Genomic DNA, 13,079 nt, shown 5'->3' on the forward strand with positions numbered 1-13,079 from the left:
AAAGTAAATGAAGAGAATCTGTTCCCATTGGCTGAAGTGTCAAGAACCAGATGACACAGATTTAAGGTGATTGGCAAAAGAATGAAAGGTGACATGAGGAAAAACTTTTTTAATGCAGCAAGTGGTTCGGATCTGGAATGAGCTGCCTGAAAGGGTGGTGGAATCAGATTCAATTGTGGCTTTAAAAAGGAATTGGATAAATACTTGAAGGGAAAAAATTTGCAGGGTTAGAAAGAGCAGGGGAATGGGACTAACTGGATTGCTCTCACAAAGAGCTGGCGTGGGCTCAATGGTCCGAATGACCTCCCTTCTGTGCTGTAACCATTCTATGATTCTAATGTGGAACTTGCTACCACAGGGAGTAGTTGAGGTGAATAGCTTAGATGCCTTCAAAGGGAAGCTATTTTTAATCAAGGGAAGTCAGTTTCCATCTTTGCTTTAGACATGGTCTTTCTGACGATCTTCCACTAAAGTTACGGCAGGTAAGTGGGGAACTCCCGTGGAAATGCTACCCCACATCACAAAATTGTTTTATAATGCACATATATATACACACACACAACAGGAGATACGTTTTACCAATTGTACCTACCCTGGTGCCTCCCTGATGTTCTTAAACTTATCCGGGTACTCCGTTGAGGTATCATGTGAAGGCCAGGGATGCCAGTGTTGCTTAGCTGCCGTGGTATAAGGGTCTCTGAGTCCTGGGAGGACTTGTAAGCAGGCTGTATTGCCACTGCAGGTGTGGGGGCAGCCTGCTGCTGTATCTGGGGGAAGGGCTAGAAAAGGAACATGAAGTGTCGTCAGGAGAGAGGACAGCATCATGATGGTGGACCCTGGCCACACCACTTGTGCTGGAGCCTGGATCAGAGTGCCCATTGATCAATAGGAGGGCTGATCTGATCATATCAAGTTGATCCTGACAGATGATGGCCCAAAGCTCTCAGAAGCCGGTTTACATCATTCTCTACAAATGGTCCCCCATGGCCTGGTCAGTGATCAAAGAATCTATGTTGGATGCACTGACTAGCCTGGAGGTTTCTCTGACAGGAGGGAGGGGGGTAGGAGTGGCAGCAATTGTTCCTGATAGCACTGCATTGTATCAAATCCTCAGATATTGGCAGTGAGGCTGGTGTTGAACTTTTGTGACCTCTGCCATTTGTCTCAGATCCTCCTGAGATGATACTCAGTGCCTTCGTGTGAGTGCAATGCTAATCTAGCTTCCTTTTTACAGCAGGACCCCAGAGATCTGAATCCTCAGGCTTGAGAGCCAGAGGCTAACGAACCTTTGTTTGCCACAGTTAGAACCCATTTTTACCCTGACTCTCCTGGCATTGTGAGAGTAATAAATGAAGAAGTGCCCCTCATATAAAGAGACTGCATGGAAGGGTCAGTAGGAGCAGGTAGCTTATTGTCCCTGCTCTGGTGAGGTCATTAAACATCTATCTGCAAAGCAGTGCTGAGGTTCAGCAAGGTGGCACTCACTACCACAACCACATCCCTCCACGTGCTTGGAAGGTCTCAGGCCCCTGATCCCAAAAGGCCTTTCCATCCAGCTTTGTTTCTCTGTTGGGAGAAATCCAGATCCATCTGCCTGACGTTTGCAGCTCATTTGTTTGATCTGGCTGGCATTCTGGTCACCAGATTGCCTGCTTCCTTTTTTAAAATCCTGCTGCTGCACCAGGTTTTGGCCTCTCCTCCAGGTATCTCCATGCACCGCTCCCCCCCCCCCCCCCACACCTCAGGTTTTTAGGTCATATATGGAGTTTTTCCACCACCAGCGTTTGAGGCATTGAAGCTGTATGTAGGCAGCCTGCATGCCTCAGCATATTTAAACTAACTGTCCCAGCAATTTATGGAAGGATTAGCGCTATGACCTCATGGTAGCTGGAGGTCCTGCCCACTTCAGTTCTGATGGCGCAACAGCACTGTTAGAATTTCGGGTGCAGCATTTCTCCCTTACTCGACGCAGGATGAAGCTCTGCTTTCATCACATTAGGCTCGGTTTCCCTTCCACCATTTTAGTTTGAAGCGGCCGTTCATATTAGTGGTGCCCTTCTCTTGGGGACGACACGTGTATCTAATTTGTCCTGGTGACATTGGCTCTGGCCAGTATTATTCCATTTCAAAATAGTCCTATCAGCTAGGACAGTAATAGGGATGTTGTAATTAACCACAGGGTTCCTGGAAAGAGAAAAAACACTCAATGTCCTTTCATATATCTATTCAGTGATCTGGAAAGTGCAGGTGTATGGATGTTTGGTGAGTGCAAATTGAGCTTGGCTGTGATATCCCACAGTGAAATAGGTTTCCAATACTCAAATGTCTAGGCTCATACATACATACATACATGGGTGAGATTACGGAGGGTGCCTGGGCCCTCTGTAACCATCCCCAGCATGAGTAACTTTGGGAAGTTAAAAGGGGGGGAAAAAAAATGGAGCTGTGTTTATCTTTTGAGTGAAGTTCATCAAAATAGATTACACAATAGGAGTGTCATTCCTTATGGGCAAGACTGAATAGGCCTGTTATGGCAGATTTAATTGCATCCAGTTACTGCTGGGCCTTTTTGCAGCATACAGATTAAATATGGGTAAGCCCGCTGCTCTTCCCAGCCTGTGTCTCACATTCAAGCTGTGTTCAGCCTCATTTGTGAAGAGTTTTGTCAGTTTTCAGAGACTATTACACCAAGTACTCTTTGTGAAGTGTCCTTTCTTACAGGAAAGAAATAATTGCCCTTGACCGTGTTGTCATGCTTCTTATTGGCCAGTCTCAGCACAGCATTGACCGTGTCCATGGATATCCCTGAAAACTGGATCACTGCTTTGGCACTTTTTTGAAAGGAGCTGCATGAAAAAAACAAGTAGCTAAATGAAATGAATTGTCAAATATTAGGACTATCAAAAAGTACTAGGGCACAAATTCAGTAGTGTTAAGCAAGCAACTGGTTATGTCAAAATGAAATGTACTTCCTTTACCTGGTTATTCTCTGTTAGTGCAAGCTTCTGCTTCAGAAATAACAAGTATTGGTATGTAATGTTCTATCTGAATGTTCAAAGCAACTTTTATGACATGGTGGAGAGAATAATGGATAGCTGGGAGTGATATCACCAGTATTTGTTAGAAGACAATGAGGGAGTTAAACTGGTTAACCCCTGAAAACAGGTGCTGGGATCGCGAAGCGTGATTAACCCACGCTGGTTGGTTGCGATGCAAGCAGCATGTGCTGCCTGATTATTTCAATGATAGCTGCATGTAGCCAGCGCTATTTGCGCTGTTGATTGACTGCATGCACCAGCAGTGGACTCCAATATCTGAAGTGGCTAGCACTAAAAGGCAGCCTGCACCTCTTAAAGGGGAGATGCATTGTGGTGGAATATACTGAATGGTTGCGTTGGCGAGAGAGCGTGCACAAAGGTTCCCGGATGGTGCTCTAGAGGCCTTGGTGCAAGAGGTGGACAGATGGAGGGCAATGCTTATATCTGCAGGGGGGCAAGAGGCCCTCCAGACATATGCTGAAGAGGCAGTGGAAGGTTATGATGGACGAGGTCAATGCCAGGAGCATTGCACCACGCACATGAATGCAGTGCAGGAAGAAGTTCAATGATTTGGCATGAGTGGTCAAGGTAAGTAAGTTCAAGTGGCACCTCCGACTGACTGCACCACTTTCCTCATCCACTGCTCCATGCACTATATCTTCCCCCGGCACCCACCTACCAACAAACTCTTTGAATCACTACTCAACCCTTGAAATCACATGCTACATCTCGCCCTCACATGTTACTACTCCGGCAAGCTGCACATTCACAACTCACAGGTCACACACACTGGCAGCTATTCAACCATGACAGCCACATCACCCAAACATCTTGCAGGACACTCATTGACACACTTCCCTCTTTCTTGCAGGAGAAGGTGGTGAATAACAACAGGCAGCAGGAAATAATGAAGGGAGGACAGGCAGGTCTACACGTCCTCACCCCCATGGAGGAGACAATGCCGTCTATCATTGGACGGGCCGTGGCCACTGACTGTGGTAGAGGTATAGATGATGAGGGTCTCTGCATACCCAATCCTCTGCCTCGATTCCTATATCTCCCTCACCCCACAATCTTTTCGGATCATGTTCTGCAGATGGTGTAAGCACGAATGTCTTGCTTTATCCTCTCCCTGCACCACAACTCAACAAGTATCCCTTTGTCATTTCAGAGACCCAAGAACAGAGAAGGCAGAGGCAGATGACAGTGATGATGAAGACACACCATCACTTGATCTTACACTCGCAGCCACCAGTTCAGATACTGACATTGCGCGTAGGTTAGAGGAGGGATCTGCCCATGGTGCGACACCGGGCACAAGTGCGCAGGAGCCGGGGCAGGGGGAACGGATATTGCAAGTGCCAGCTCGCTGGAGGGCGAGGTTGAACACTAGTTCTGCTGCAGAGGAGTCAGATGATGACTTCGATGGGCCAGGCGACAAAAGAAGTCTGATGGACGTACACAGCCAAATGCTTGGTGCACTAGAAAGTCTGCACAATGTCAAGGGGCACGGAGAAGTCCAGCTCCACTTGGCACAGGGTATTGTGCAGAGCTTTGAGCCCATCCTTTCCCACATGGAACGTGTGGTCACCAGCATCTGCACACCTGTGGAGTCCACCATGATGCAACGTCTGATGACAGAGGTCACAGCTTTCATTGCAGCACAAACATCTGCCATCCAAGGTCTGACTGCTGCTTTGGAAGCTCAGACTGCTGCTATCGTGGCTCTGGGTTCCACTGTGGAATGGGATTTCCAGGCTCACAGCAGTCCAGCAATCTGTTCTCCAGCAGATCATCAGGATTGCTGAGGCGCTGCCCCGGAGGGTGGCAATGGTGCCATGGAAGACTGACCCGCTGTCCTCTCTCAGGATGATAGTATTCCTGCTCTCACCCCTGCCACTCTGCCAGTGCCCTTGCTGTTACCTGTCAGCTGGCCAAGCCAGACTGCTTCAGCCCAGGCTGAGACCGTGCAGTTTGAAGCTGGCCCTTCTGGCCCAGAGCTGCTCGAGTGCATCCACCACAGACATCTAAACATTCCTCAATTGAAGGTCAGCAGCCTTCCACCACCTTCCACCATGCTCCAGCCGTTGGGGATGCGCCTCTTAGGAGCACCAGGAAAGATAAAGGCACACGCACGACAGGCACTGAGGGAATGCACAAGGTCAAATAGTATCAGTTTGTTTAAATCATTTGATGTGTAAATCTATAAATGTGGTTATGAAGTTGTATTTGATGCTGGTTTTCATTCCTGCGATGAGCTGAGGGAGGATGCAGTGTGTAATCATAAGGAGGATGATTTGATAGTCATGTGGGAGAGGAAAGGTAAGGTGTGTGGGACTGTTGGTGAATGGGGAGGTGTCGTTGAGGTTATTGGTATTGCTCGTTAATCATCTGATCACACGGAGCCCTGGCAGGCAGGGCCTGTCTACCTTGGTGCTTCCCTGCCTCTTCCTTCTCTTCCTCATCCCTCTCCCTCTTCTGGCAGCTTGTCCTGCTTTGCGTGGCCTCTCTGCATGCTCCCAGTCATGCTCAATTCCCAGAGGAAGCCCTAGCAGGCCACCCATGTTGAGAAGCAATTTTGGTCAGCACACTATTTTAAATGCCACTAACAGTACTGCACGACCAGCCAGACCACTCCCCATAGAATATTGCAAACTTTCTCCAAGTATAGGAAACTTCCACACACACCCACAATTGTACCAGGAGCCAGAATAAATAATCCAGCAACTAACCTGTAACTCCTGTATGATCCTTTTAAATAGTGCTGGTGGGGGGTCCTTCATGCCCTTTAACTCCTGTTAAGCTGTGTGAGGTTAGGACAGTGCGTTGGCTGGAGCAGGGAGTTCGAAAATGCCGCCAGCTGCTTCAGATCAGTCTCCCTACTCTACATGCTTCCGGTGTTCGTTAGGTGGGCGTGCACAACCGCCTTTGCCAATATGGTTTCCTGAGGAAATCACCCTGGAAGTGTGCACCTGCATCTCTGATGCCATTTTCGGGGCTTAGGTGACTGCGTAATGCCTACAAAATGGGTGCTACACGGCCCAATTTAGCCCCCTGAATGTCCTAATAGCACAAGTTTATCTTATCTTTGTGTTGGATATTGTGACACTCTCTACTGAATGTTTAATGGAAGAATTCTATTGCCATATGGGTTCTAAAGAATTAAAACATTATAATGTTGCAAACAAATGTGATTTTGCTTTAAGAAAAAACTAATGATCTTTTGTTGATTTAAAATTAGTTCTGTTACATAGGGACTGACCTGCGATGGTGAGATATGGCATTGGGCAGGATACTTCTCCCTTGTGATGCAGTGACATCCTTGAATCATTGATCATCTCTACTGCTACTTTTTTTTTTCCCCTATGTAAAAGATTGAAAACAGCATTGTGAAAGGTCATCACGCTGTTGAGCTAACTTGCTGTGTCGTGAACATTATGATGAGGTAACAGATTCTTGATGCAGATGGTTCCTGGGTGTTCCATAATAATATCTTACCTAATAATTCTAAGTATGAAACTGCTTCCCTGTAAACAATGAGTACTGATTCCCTCATTCGGGGAACTGACTCAGAAGGGTACTGTGCTTGCCTGACTGGTGTGGTTGGTTCCACCTTTACCTTTCTGTTTAGTGGCAAGTGGTACCTGAAACGGCCACTAGAAACATCAGATGCTTAAAATTCTGGTCCGGGCCAAGGGCAGAAAGCGAGCAGCTGGAATTTGGGACAGAATCAGGTTCTGCTGGATTTCCACTGCATTTCTTAACGATTGCTATTTTCCAGTGGGGGAAAGAGGACGATTCCTCTGCCCAGCCCCCTACATCAAGGGGGTGTGCCTGGGGGAGTTCCATGATTATCCTGGGAATTCCAGTCAGTACATGTTGTAAGACTGTAGCAGAACTCTGTCATGAGTCCTGCTCAGGCCCCAGCAAAGGCCTCAAACATTTTGAAGGCAAAAGTAATTTCAGAAAATATAAATTACCTAGAAGAGAAGCCCCTTGGCTCCATTGGGAGCTTAAAAAAAACAATAGCTTGTTCATTGAGCCACACCGCAGTCTCTTTCTGCCCTTGAAGTGATATGGACTGGCTCTGATGCCCCAGCTTCCATTGGGCATTGCTGCTGATGCACCCTTGCAGGTGCCTGCGGCTCGCCACATCCTTGCAGGTGCCTGCGGCTCGCCACATCCTTGCAGGTGCCTGCGGCTCGCCACATCCATGCAGTGCCTGGGATTTTGAGTCAGAGTTTGCATCATAATGTCTGGGTAGCCAGGAGTTCCGCTCCCCTGAACTTCCACAGATGGAGCAGAACACCTAGAATTTTGAAACCTATGGAGGGAAATTTAACCCCCCGGCCCAGCGTGCAGTTAGATTGGAGCAGGTGACTTACCCACTGGCTTCCTGCCCTGATCTTTCCGACTTCAGTTTTAAATTTGCGGGCGGTAAGGACAACCGCCTCAAGCTGGGATCCTTCTTTAGATATGCAGATCATGCTCCGATAATGTCATTGGCGCACGACTGCAACATTAACCTTAGGCCTGAGCGGAAGAGCAGTAATGGCTTCCCTGGCAGGCCAAAGCTGTCGAGAAGTGAGTTCCAGGCCCCACAAAGAAACCTTGGGCTTCCCTCCCTGTTCCCTGACTGCAATCTCTAAAAGACCTCCCCTCCTAAAGAATTACCTTAGGGCTGGGGACCCCTGGTCCCTGACAACAGCCTCCTGCAGTCCGATGTTAACGGCCAGGTTGCTGCTTCCAGGCCATTTTGGTTCGAAAGTCTGCCAGCAGCATGCTGGCCTAGCTGTTAAAATTGGCAGGGCCTACTCACTACTGCTCCTGGATGGGATGGCCACTCACTAGACCGTATTTCTGCCCAGGACTTAAAATCAACCCCTCTGAGTTTAGTGAATTCTGAATAAATTAAACCTACCTTTCCTAGTGTATTTTGCTTAGAATTTTGTAAGTGTGGAGATCCTGACAGTGTACATGTGTGAACTTGCAATGGCAAGTCAACAACCCGCTCTTCTGTCCTGCTATAATTAAAGCAGTTTCAGTGGGGATTATCTTGCTAGTCTTTTTGCCAGTATTTAAAAAAGGAGCTTAAAAAGTATCTCTGTTGTGTGGGGCGGAGGGGGGTTTGTACGTGGCAACACCCGAAAGGTGTAGACACTTTTTTGTTGGCAGTAGTGGATTATTTTGCATGGGAGAAAGAAACACCAAAAGGCTTCCACATTAATCAAGATGGAGCAGTGTTTCTACCTTATTTTGCTTTCTCTTAGTTTAATGATAAATGGGTGAGAGATGTCTCTGGTAGTGCCTCATGATATGTGTGGCCATTTGTCTCAGGCACCCAGCATAATAATGGTACAAAATAAGAGTGCACTAGAAGTAATGTTAAATTATTCATTTGGAGGCCCTTAATTCCATTTCAAGGTAGCGAATAAGATAAGATGGGTTTTTAATGCTGTGCCATTATGTATCTCTTTAGCATCAGCTTTATTGGTGATGCTAATGGTGAGCATAAAATATTTCGCAGTGTTTTTTCCACCTATTAACGAAGAAGCCATAAACAATGCAATTTATGTCAGAGGTTGATTATATTGGTGAATGTAATATTGAAGGCCATGTGTTACGCCCGAAAATTAAAATATTGCATTGTGAAATATCTTTTGAACAGTGTTGCAAATGAAATCTCAGAAATCTGATCCATTATTATTTGGTCTTTTACAGCTTTTTTTGTCTAAATGTTTTCATTTTAATAATATGAATGCATGTATTACAATATGTGGTAATGCACTGCAAAATTATCTTTTTATTTGCTGTAAATTTTTAGACAAATGAATTCTGAGGACTCTCCTTGTTGAAACTGGAGACTTTCAGCATAGTCTTGTTTCCAGGCTGCAGTGTTATGGCTGGTGTAAAGTTCACTGCCAAGGGTTGTTTGGTGTAATGTGTTTTGTGTTGCTCAGTATATCTCTGGAGACTTTTAAGGCATCTAATAATAGAACAGCTGAACATAGTTCACATACATGATGGGAATGGTGTTCATGGAGCTTACTGTAGATTCCAGTTTTAGACAATTTGGCTACAGACTTAGATTTCAGTCTCTCATACTGTACCACATATCATTTTAATTTATTGCCTTTCAGCATTCCCTACAATTTGGCACTCCTTATGACCACCTTGTCACTCGTTGTTCGGGACTTGGCAACTGAATTTGGTTTGTGTTTTTATTCCTTTTTCTTTTGCATTCTGCTTCTATCATGCTTCCTTCTACAGATATGAGGGTAAGATTGAGATGGTATGATCTGTGAGCTTTCTTGATTGCTCAGTAACTGGCCAGCAGCAAATGCCCATCTACAAGGAACTGCCAGTTATACCATCTTTCTCTTTCCCCAAACCCCTTATGGTGCAGCATACTGTTGTAGTGAAGTGTGTTATCTGGCAGCTGCCTAGCTGAGAGTCAAAGTGCCTAATGAGTCAGTCTCCCTGAATGGGAGTCCAGCTTTCGATTGCTAGCTGCTGCTGACTCTGCATTTATTACGTTTTCAGATCTGGTACATTCGTGTATAGAGTGTTGACTTACAGGACTTTTGAGGACAGGTTTCTGTCAGTAAATGAGCCCAGCTTTTCCCAGGGCCCCATGCCAGCAGGCAATTCACTGTGGTTATTCATGCACTGATTTGCTTTGCTTTTTGTGACAGAAGTCAGTGTTAACATGAAGGATGAGGAAATGAGCCTCCTCTCTGAGGCATTGGCCACTCCCTGGGGAACAGGAACTATGGGGCACCATGACCCCTAGAAACAAAAATGAACTCTACTCCATGTAGCTATTTGGGGATATATTGTAATCTTAATTATACTGATTCTGAAGTATAAGGCAGTGCATGTCACTTTTGTAAACCATCATGTACTGTGTTAAATAGCTGTCAACACTATGCAGGCCTACTCTTCATAAAAGTAATTCTGTCTATTACTCCAGAAGCTAACTAAAGATAGTAACACTTCAGGAATTTGTTGGACTGAACCTGTGGAGTGATTTCTATAAATTAAGAGTATGGAATCATACAAACTAAGAGGAATCCAGTGTTCCCAGGCAACATGAGAACTAAACCTACATGAAAAATTGCAGTTTTGCTAATTTCGGTCAAACTGTATATTTAGAACCATAGAATCTTACACCACAGAAGGAGCCCATTCGACCCATCATGTCTTTGTCGGCTCTTTGAACGAGCAATCCCATTAATCCCTCTCTCCCGCTCTTTCCCCATAGCCCTGCAAATTCCTCCTTTTCAAGTATATATCCAATTCCCTTTTGAAAGTTACTATTGAATCTGCTTCCACCAGCCTTTGTGCATTCCAGATCGTAACAACAAGTATGCATTTCCAAGGTGTAATGGGTATTTGGAGGAGCATAGAATTTATTAATAAAAGCTGATTTTATATAATTCTGTCCTCTTGCTGCAGATCAATTCAGTTGTTCGGCAGAATGACCATTGTTTTTTTCCCCTTTGTGCTCTGTCTCTGTGCCGGTGTAATGGTGGCCAATAAAAGTGCTGCAATGGTGTTGGGGTGAAATGATTGCATTTTGAGCATACCCTCCCCCTTGATGTCATGACGTTATGCCATGACATCAGCATTTACATGGCTGCCTCATATAATATCATAACCCAAAGGGCTGATGTTACAACATAATTTCTATGTGCATGAGCGGAGAGCAATTTGTCACAGCTGCCAATGGTGCAACTTGCAGTGTAAATTCGGCAGAACAGCACTCTTTAGTTGATGTCTCAAGACCTGGCCTATAGTATAAAAGACTCTGAAGGTGATGTGATGATCTTTGAGAAAAAAGCAGGTGCAAGTATATATCCAATTCCCTTACTGACTTTAACATCTTGATGGTGCATCTGTGCCCAGTAATGCAGTGGAACTGCAGTGTACAGTCAGCATGACACTCCATGCACTTCTAGGAGTAGATCAGTGAGTATGAGACTGCTAGTGGCACGGGGCTTTGGAAATTTCTGCCCCTCCATTTCCTCTGGCTAACCATGAGCATCAACACAGGACTTTCATTATTTTATATGAATAAAAGAGAGAGTGGGGTAGAAATTTGTCTCTGGCAGTAGTGCAAAACAGGTGATGGTGAATCAGCAGCCTATTTTACACTCCATCCGATTTTTCTTTTTAGCAGGGGTTCACTGGTCAGGAAAAACCTGATCATTTTTTTCCTCCCCATCTTATATCAGGGAACACTAAGGCCAATCATTCTACCTAATGTCTGCTAACTCAGCACAGATCAGGAATCGAACATGGGACTTTCTGTATGGATCAGAGCCACACTTGGATGCTGCATTTATCTTGGAGACCTTGGGAGGAGCTAAAATCAAATCTTTAACTTGCACTGATTTTACGAGTGTGATTCTGTGATTGATGGTAGGTACTGGGTCACAGAATAATAGCATGCAGGTCCATGATCATCCCTAGCAGGGTGCTTTCTTGAGTTTGTTAATTATTTGAGATGCTGACGGAAGGCCAGGTACTTTGCCTCTGAGGGACAAAACATTTTTGGGGAAATGATCCTGGATGTACTTGCACACCTCCTAGTGGTTGATAACAGAACAACATGGGCACAGGCTAGAGTTCAGGGCACCTGCCTGCCTTTGTGGGCAGGGAATGGTGCAAAGGGACTTGAGATGTGGAGAAGAGAGCCAATCTAATCGTGCTGTTTAATTTTAAAATTTATTTATAATTGTCCAAATTTTTTATTTACAAGAAAGTGTTATTATAATAATACATTTAAGCTGTTGAGTTCATCACATCAAAACATTAGTGGGGTCCAGAAATGGCTGGCTGGAGCTCTGAAGAATAATGTTAGCCCTACAAAGGCCAAAATTTATTTTAGATGTTTGCAGTTACATCATTGTAACATAATGTGTGTGCTAATGGCTTATTTTAGACCTGGATCCTTGGCTTCACTTGCTTTGGCTGCCTGGCTTTAATTGCACCGACCCCCTGGCTCCAGTGATGCCATTAAGATAACTCAGATTTCTGGAAGTTAAACGTTTATATTCACCGCACCCTGTTCAAAATAGAACCCATTGTCATTGGAGAAAGCAGGACCTTCGAACTAAGGAATAACGTTACTGATGATATTCACTCTACATTGATCGCTGTTATTGGTTGTAAGTGAAGTGCATTTCTAAATTATATTGCAAGTGTTCAATTGAACTTTGGGTGTATGTGTGTGTGTGTACTTTTGATAAACTGATGTTAACCCTTAACTTTCAGAATAAATTAACCCACCATGTGCTATGACTGACACTTCAAAGATAATTTATGGTTTTCAAAGGCCTCCTGTTAAAGGTGGCACAGCACAATGAAACATCAACACAACAGCACAGAGTGGTGGGACACGGGTTCAAACACCCGCCTACTCTGCTGAATCCTCAGGCTCCGCCATGGGAGGGAGAGTCATTCCCAACCTATTAGGACCTCCTAGGAATAAGTTGTGACTTGTCCCCTGGTGAAGTTATTTTATTAGGTTTGTAAATGCAATAGGCCATGACAGTGATATGATGACAGAATTATGGCTACAAGCATTTTTTACTTGAAGAGTAATGTGAAACTATGAAAGCTGCATTCTGGTGCCTGACATAGCTGACATTGAACTGAGAGTTTGTATCTGTCTGTCTGTCTCAGGAACAGAGCTGACGTTACAAACTCCCTGATGCAGAGACTACACCCCTTTCAAAAATGCACGCTCAGGATGATAATATACATGCAGGATCTCAAACTGAATTGCATCTCAAACAAAAACACCTTCCCTGAGCAACATGATCATTCTTCTGTGCAGACATCAAATTAGCTTCTATCAAAACAATGTATTATATAAAAATATGGGCTTTTACTCAATAGGAATTTGTCTCCTTTTGAGCTGTTTAAGTGGCATGTGTCTATTTTGTTTTTAACTAAAATTAAATTGGTATTTATTAACTCAGTGCCCTGAGCTCCTAGCATTACTAATTGCAGGCTATGCTACCATCTGCTGTG

General features: G+C 44.8%; 1 protein-coding gene across 1 annotated transcript in view; it reads left to right on the forward strand.

Moving 5' to 3' along the window:
- The window catches only part of rhbdf1a (rhomboid 5 homolog 1a (Drosophila)), a 357,313-nt gene that overhangs the window by 42,737 nt on the left and 301,497 nt on the right, over nt 1–13,079 (forward strand). The gene's annotated exons all lie outside the window — the stretch shown is intronic.

Source organism: Heptranchias perlo, chromosome 22, assembly GCF_035084215.1.
Source record: "Heptranchias perlo isolate sHepPer1 chromosome 22, sHepPer1.hap1, whole genome shotgun sequence".
NCBI classification, from domain to species: domain Eukaryota; kingdom Metazoa; phylum Chordata; class Chondrichthyes; order Hexanchiformes; family Hexanchidae; genus Heptranchias; species Heptranchias perlo.